Source organism: Harmonia axyridis, chromosome 2 (genome assembly GCF_914767665.1).
Source record: "Harmonia axyridis chromosome 2, icHarAxyr1.1, whole genome shotgun sequence".
NCBI lineage: Eukaryota > Metazoa > Arthropoda > Insecta > Coleoptera > Coccinellidae > Harmonia > Harmonia axyridis.
The window spans coordinates 16882396-16890538 of record NC_059502.1 but is presented as its reverse complement, the minus strand read 5'-3'; the positions used below and the strand labels follow the sequence as shown (position 1 = coordinate 16890538).

General features: G+C 36.3%; 1 long non-coding RNA gene across 1 annotated transcript; it reads right to left on the bottom strand.

Annotated features, from left to right (window-relative positions):
* Window positions 1–6241: 6241 nt before the first annotated feature.
* On the bottom strand, window positions 6242–7792 carry LOC123672893. The gene is made up of 3 exons (XR_006746383.1): window positions 7388–7792; window positions 7023–7164; window positions 6242–6698 (listed from the first exon to the last, which is right to left on the bottom strand). It is a non-coding gene; the product is annotated as an uncharacterized LOC123672893 (long non-coding RNA).
* Window positions 7793–8143: the final 351 nt, after the last annotated feature.

The window sequence follows — 8143 nt, the reverse complement described above, 5'->3', positions numbered from 1 at the left end:
AACAAAAGAAAAATGTAACCTCAACTTTCAAGATGGACAATTTAAGAAACTCTGAAAAATCACTGTGACGTTATTTTCGATTCTTCTAGCTCTGAATAAAATGATATATTGACGTCAGTTAGCGTCAATCATCAGAGATTTTCATTTATTGAGGCCAGCGATATTGGCGGCTTTATTTGGACTAGAAGGGGAAATCTTTCAAAGAAATTTCAACTCGATATTCAATCAAATATTTGATTTCTTTCATCTATTGATTAGAATTATTTATCATGGAATAATAATACAGGGTACTCCTAAGTCTAAGTTTCATTTCAACTTGGGTTTGAAAAAAGTGTTTGGTTAATTTCATTCTTCTCTATTCATAGAGAATATTTGTAATTGTAACGAAGTTAATTATAGAATACTAATTCTTATCATTCTTGAAACTATCTCTCGATTCAAACATTTTGTATCAATGATTTCACGATTGAAATCAAAGTTCTACTGCTTAAAGCTATAAATACCCAAAACTTTACAAATATTCATAAATTTTTCTTTACATGATTGGAGAAGCCCAATTATTGTTCTTTGCAAATAGTTTGATTATAGCAACCAGTATGTTTGGAAATTTTCTAGTTCCTGAAAGTATTGAAGGTAGGTTGTTTCAATTGATTCACAATGGTACCAATTTCTATTGTGAATTTAAAGAGATTTATTGAGGGAGGAGAACGCACAAAATCAAACATGATGCGTACCACATCTCTGCCATAAAAGTACCACCTACCAGAGACCCTTGGATCGGGAATATTCCATGGTAAAAACCATCTAAAAATCTAGAAACCGAGAAGTTTTTTGTGGATGAGGTGATGGAAGACTCTCATTGGACAGGGTGTGGTACTTGGTACTGCCCCCCGATATCAGAAAGGTGCTAAGGTTGTGGCCCAGATAGAGGAGAAAAAATTGGTAAGCATGGCGGAATAAGACTGAAGAGCAGGCAGTTAAGTGTCAGTCAAGGCTCATAGTAGACGGGTCGCAAACTGAAACTTAGATGAGTCGCGAGTTAAGTATACAACGAGAGGACCGAATTGAAAGTTAGACGTAGACAACGGTACTCAGAAGACGTGATATTTGACAACGGTTTTTTTATGTTGACAATCAAAGACTGAAGACGAAATTCATTTCCGTATTGAGACATTATAAACCTAGACGGGAATATATCATTCCAATACTTTTACTATTATATTGTAAGACTTTGTTAATAAATGTATACAAAATTAAAAAGTATTTAATTCACACAACATCAAGCAAAGTCAACCAGAAGACGACGATTGACCAGGTTGTTGAATCATACCCCTACCTGATCGATGAACCAAGCCTACATAAAGGTTCTATATGAAAATCAGTCAAATTTTCATTTGAGTTCACATATTCAACATTAATTATTTCTTTACTCCTCAAGTCCTTTATAAAATGTTCTTTAATGTCAATATGTTTCGCCCTTCACTGAAATCCGAAAGAATACCTCTTAAGCTCTAATTCTGCAGGAGAGAATGCTACACCAACAAATCGGATTTTCTCCATACACTCGAATTATGATTCAGAATTCTTCGAAGCGAAGGAAAAAGCGATAATTCATAATTAAAATTAATTTCAAAAGTTCAAACAACTGAAACATTAAGAGAATTAACAGATAAAATATGTTTGCAAGGTATTGTTTATCCGGGAAGAACCTTCATTCAACTGTCTCCAAACAATACATATTCATTTTTCACCCAAGAATGAAGAGAAATGGGTTCTTCCCAGTTTGCGGTCATATATCTTGATTCGTTGTCTGATACCGGGCGGAAACTAAATTCAAGCAATGGCTGGCTTCGCCAGATAAACACAATTTAGCAATTCTAATTTCGGCAACGTATTTGGGATGGAGCAGCCGGTAGACTTCGATGGTTTATCCATTTTTCCTCTTTCCATTTTCCCGCGGATTGCGGAACATTGGCAGTGATGTTTATGGAAACGATTAAAATACGCGTTATACATATGCAAATCTCCTTCACCTATTCCGTTGTCTCTATAGTATTTCACGAAAGATGAAAAAGGACTAAATTCCGGTTGTATCGCCGGGCTCGTGTGAAATAGGAGGGTTTTGCCACTCGACTGTGACTAATGACAGATTGTACGGAGTCTTGTTTTATTTCGGCTTTTAGATATATCAGGAAACGCATTTCGACTACTACTCCGTTAGTGATGAACACAAATATCCACAAATATAACACAAAAAAAATATGAACCGTATACCTTCAATTGCTAAAACAGTAGCAGTAATATATTGTGTTAAGTTTTGATCAGAGTTCGTAGAACTCAGCGCCGCCATTGTCCAAAGATTCACCCCTGACATTAGTTATAGATAATTCCGCGCACTTTTTGAGTGCGCTGCGCGCAGTCGTCCTTATAATAACGGCTGGCTATAATGATATTTTACCTATGTCCGTTTTATCTGTAGCACTTCTTTGTTCTTAACCTCTTTCTATGGTTCGACCAAAAAGTGAATCGGTTTCGAGATGGGGGAATAGATCGAATAGTCAGTTCAATAAATTCAACACACAGTCCGGTAAGTACAATTCAAGTACAGGACAGTATAGTTCGTCGTTGCTCTCGCCCCTTGAGACACAGTGTTCAGCTTGCACATTTCAAGTTAGTTAAATATTGGCCTTGTCGCCACGTGGTTAGAACAGACCCTACAGTCGGTCATCGGTCGCAGTCACCAAAATCTTAGTTAGTACCCAAGTCGGTAAATTGTAATTGGATAAGTGCGTGGAACTGATTCATAGTTTTCAATAACTAGTTAAGCGAATCTTGTAAAGTGTACATTGTGTAATTGTATATATATAGACCTACTTCAATAAATAGTGTGGAAAATCTCATGGTCCTTCGAACTACATAACCCAGTACCTTACAGTCCAATTTATGTATGGATGTTCTACATCTGATAGTTACATATTGATTACTCCAATCGCAGCCTAATATAATCGTCCTTGGTCTTTTTACATAGCAAAGTTGTGCGTAAACTCAATTTTTTTTCCTGTTTACTTTATATCTGATCTATCCTATATGAATGTAAATTTGTCTCATGGGATGTAATAAATGATTATCATGACTCAGGAGCGTTCATTTTCAGACACTACAAAGAATTAAGTTGAAGACAGACAAGTAGATTGGCAAGCTAGCTATGGTAATGCCTGACCGCCACAGAGGAAATGGCACTTGAAGAAGAAGAAAAATATTGTTAAATAGATTACCGAAAGAAAATAAATTTACATAATCAAAAATATATAGAACCAGTACGTCAAAAATTCAATAAAATTAGAGTTGAGAGGCCTACGTCGAGGAGTGGATGAACAATGGCTGAGAAAAAAGCAGAAGAATATTCAGAAAACTATAGTCCAGTGATATAATACATAGGCGTACAACTTTGCTTTCACCGTTTTTTTCTGAAATTCGAGGCTTTATTGTGAAAAACTGGTTATACATTTATAATTCGAAGTATTGTCCATCGCCGGCCACTACTTTCCCCCTCTTTCGGACAGCGTACGAATCCCACGTTGAAAAAACTGGTCATTGTTTGAAGCGATCTACGAATCGATCCAATTTTTAACTTCTAAGTAAGACCGGAAGTGCTAGTCAGCCAGACCGTGCGCCATTGATCGCAACCAATGAAAGTCCGAGGGTGCAACTTTTGAAGAATACGGCCATTGAGGTCCCATTACAACGTTTTCAAGAATGTCTTGACCACTTTCGCAACATGGGGTCGATCATTGGCATGCTGTTGAATCATGTCTCTCGTTGTATTTCGGCCGTTTGTCTTTCAATGCTCTGCTCAAACGCATTAATTGCATTCGATAACGATCGCCTGTGATGATTTCAGTCGGTTTTAACAACTCACAATTCACTAAGCCGGGCTGCTCCCTCCAAATACTGAGCATGATCTTGGAACCGTGAATATTTGGTTTGGCCGTCGACGTAAAAGCATGGTTGGGATATCCTCATGATTTTCTGCTCTTGGGATTATCGTAATGAACCCACTTTTCATTTCCAGTCACAGTGCAATGCAGAAATCCCTTCCGTCTTTGCCTTGCAAGCAGCTACTCACAAGCAAACAAACGCTGTTCAACATATCTCGGCTTCAACTCGTACGACACCCAATTTCCTTATTTCTGTGCTGTATAATATCAGGTCTATACCTGATTACGTGTCGACGGTGATAATATTTGTTAAGTTTTGATCAGAGTTCGTAGAACTGAGCGCCGCCATTGTTCAAAGATTCACCCCTGAAGTTAGTTACAGATAATTCCACGCACTTTATGAGAGCGTTGCGCCAGTCGTCCTCATAAGGAGGGCTGGCTATAATGGTATTTCAACTATGTCCGTTTTATCTGTAGCACTTCTATATTCCTAACCTTTTTCTATGGTTCGACCAAAAAATGGATCGGTGTCCAGGTGGGGTAATAAATCGAATAGTAAGTTCAGTAAAAACACACAGTCTAGTAAGTACAAGTCAAGTACATTATAGTATAGTTCGTCGTTGCTCTCGCTCCTTGAGACACAGTGTTCAGCTTGCACATTTCAAGTTAGTCAAATATTGGCCTAGTCGCCACGTGGTTAGAAAAGACCCTACAGTCGGTCGTCGGTCTCAGTCACCAAAATCTTCGTTAGTACCCAAGTCGGTGAATCGTTATTGGATAAGTGCGTGGAACTGATTCATAGTTTTCAATAAATAGTGTGGAAAATCTTATGGTCCTTCGAACTTCATAACCCAGTACCTTACAGTCCAATTTATGTATGGGTGTTCTACATCTAATAGCTACAATATTGAAGAACATCATGGTATATTTAAATATTACCACTAATATTTTAGAGGCAGCAAATAGTCGGCATTTAGATTCGCTCCTAAGTTTTTATACTGGAAAAAATGTTCACTGTTTGTGATTGGAGAAAAAGGTACAAGTTCAAGTGCTGATACACAGATGTAACACATCTGGTACAACCGTCTTGTTCTCGAACTTTCCCAACCCCAGTAAATCTCTTAAGTTTTACAACCGACATGACAGATCTTCGACACCACGAAGAATTACACATCCTTTTTACATTATATGTACAATAACAATTCTTCCCTGTAAATCAATTGAAACTGTCATGCCCTCGACACTAAAAGAAACTAATAGGTCTCCAAGCATCCGGTGGACCATCGCAATTATTTACAGGGAACAATAACTGGATCCTACACTAATATGGTTCATAATGTTGATTGAGAAGAAAAAAGTGGGGTTCAGAGCAAAAAACTCCAAAATTTTCACGAAGGAAGAAGTTGAATTAATTCAATTGGTCAGCCGCAGAGGAGGAGCGTATCATTATTTTCAATAATTTCATCCTCGCTACCTATTCGTTCTCCATCGATTCCAAATATCTATTATACAAAATAACGAAACAACATTGAAAATACTAAAACATAACCGCCCATTCCTCATCATCTGAATGATATATTCCGATATTTCCGGCTTGTACATCACAGGATATCCCAACATTCATCGGTTCGGCTAATAGACGTAGTCTTTCGTACAGAAAACGGAAACAATGTTCGAGTTCATCAGTCCAGTCGAATCAGCCGATTGTTCTCGGATTGTTATTGAATTCCGTTCACAGATTTCGAAAAGGTATTATTGCCCTCGGGCCATTCGAGACGGTTCTCAACAGACGCTGCTGCCGCTGCTCCTGAAGCCATTCCGGATTGAAAGAGAACACTTCAACATTGATTCATCCGGAACGTGCGCCACTACGATTCTTCAGGATTAAATGAATCGAAAGAAGTTTTCTGGGGAACACTGGATTGCGACGGTATTCATTGTTCATGTTGAGTGTACGGTAATAAAGGAACTTCTATTATTAATCGGGATTTGCTGATGATGGAAATACAGGCTGACTGGTGAAGCAAGAAAAAACGGCACGTAATGCTTTTACAGAAGTTCCAATTCTATGGTGTGAGAGGAAAAGCATATGAAATTTTAGTGATGTTGATAATACTATATTTGACACGATAGAATTAAAATATAGAGCAAAACTGATAAATCAGTGAAAAAATTTTGAAAATCCATCAATAAATGACTGAGAAATAGATTATTTAAATTTACGTATTTTAGCGCGGAACGTCTTTGGTCTGTGACGTCACGGCTCTTGCCTGTGATCGCTACCATAGAACAAGTATGTATAGAATGGAAACTCTCATGATAAAATTAACACTGCTTTCAGCGACCTCATGAGGTTGTTTGTGAAATTATAAAATGAGCGCGCGAAAATTTGAAATGCTTCGTATTGAAAATATTTCAATTCAATTCAAGATTTTGAATGTGAAAATAAACAACGTACGAAAATAAGGTAATAAGCATTTCTTTTTGAATGAGCTATATTACCATTATATTCCTGTACGAGTTCTTTCACATCCAATATATTTGACAAGAATAGAGGCTTAAGTTCAGAGAAAACACAAATTCATATAAAAAAATCATCTATTTAAAATTTTACATTTTTTTAAATATTTCTAGTATGCCAAAAATTTTAATGTGTCCTTCACAATTGCATATTCAGGCTATCAAACAGCTTATCCATAAAAATGATCAGCTCTGCAGTGCCCACAGCCTCTATTGTCAATTAATTGTTGTCCTCGATATCTGTAGGAAGCAAAACATTCATAAGTACTTATATTTTCATCAAATTTATTGCAATAAATAGTTCTTAATTGACTCAATCAGAATTGAAAACTTTAATATACCATTTGTTTAAAATGTTGGAACTCACAACTACTTCCAAAAGTGTGCCCGATTAAAAGCTGTTGGAGAAACATAATTCATCAGTCTACTGAAATTTGCTGATGAATTAAGTTTCTCTACATTTTTTAGCCGCTCTTTGTATGATGAAACTTTTTTTGGATAATTCTCAGTTTTCTACTCTGATCAATCAGACATTTTGATAGATAACGTTCATTTTCAGTTAACCTTTTTCTATATATTATTGAAGTTTTCTGAGGGTGCTTAAAATTCTTCAAAGTCTCTGTTGATACTTCCCTCTCAACATCACTTTGGAGATGTATTCCTTCAGTGTCATGAACTTCTCCATCTTCCCCTTGATTTGAAGATCCTGTGAAATATAAATAGAAAAGAAAATAATAATTTTCTTGCCAATCATATATATTTATATATACATATGCAAAACTACTATTGAGGGTAAGTTTTTAAACAAAGATAATATTTATGGACAGCCGAAACATTCGTCTACGGTTAGCACTTCTCCTTGAGGACTATACTTAATCGCTTATCGTTTAACTTTTACACAGAAGAAAATATAACAAAATTTAACTCACCAGGAAAAAATAATTCAGGGATAGCAGTTGCCAAATTCCTTTAAGGTTATCTAATTTCACTTCTTACAAATTTGTTGAGGAGTTTTAGAGTTGAGCAATGGATAACTAACTTTTTCGAGCCAAAGTTTGAAAATTGTTGGCTGCTTCTCTTCATTCGAAAACGATGACGTTTACTATACATATCTCCACAGTTAGGAACACAATATTTGTTGGATTTCAAAGTTGACTGCGACATAATAAATCTCTTACCAAAAATAAGGTTCGACGGATCAACTGAAAATTTTAGAGGTTAAGTAAATATTTCTCGAGGTAAACAGAAAATCAGCGATGAGAGCGGTCTCTGGAAGGTGTTGGTGGAACTAAATTACTGTTTCAGAGTTTAGTACCTCAGTTTCTCCTCTATATATACTTACTCTATGATCGCTACACCATAAATTACGTTTAAATACTTAGCCGCGCCAAGGCTCTCGCGTCGTTTGTAGTTGTACAGTGTAGTTTTAACTCGAGTTTAGTTTTTATGTCACCATAATGGAAGAAGGCTTCGTGAAAGCACAAAGTGACAATTTGCCTAAAAAAGATATATTCGCAGTGATGGAGTTTTTTTCTTCAAATCCATCTTATGTCAGTGCAGAAATAAAAGGAGTTAAACTTTTCAAGTAAGTATCTACTTTTGAGTTTGCTTCATCATGGTTCAACTTATAACGATGATTTATTTAAAAAACGTTTCATGAACAGTTTGTAGTTGAGTACTGGTTG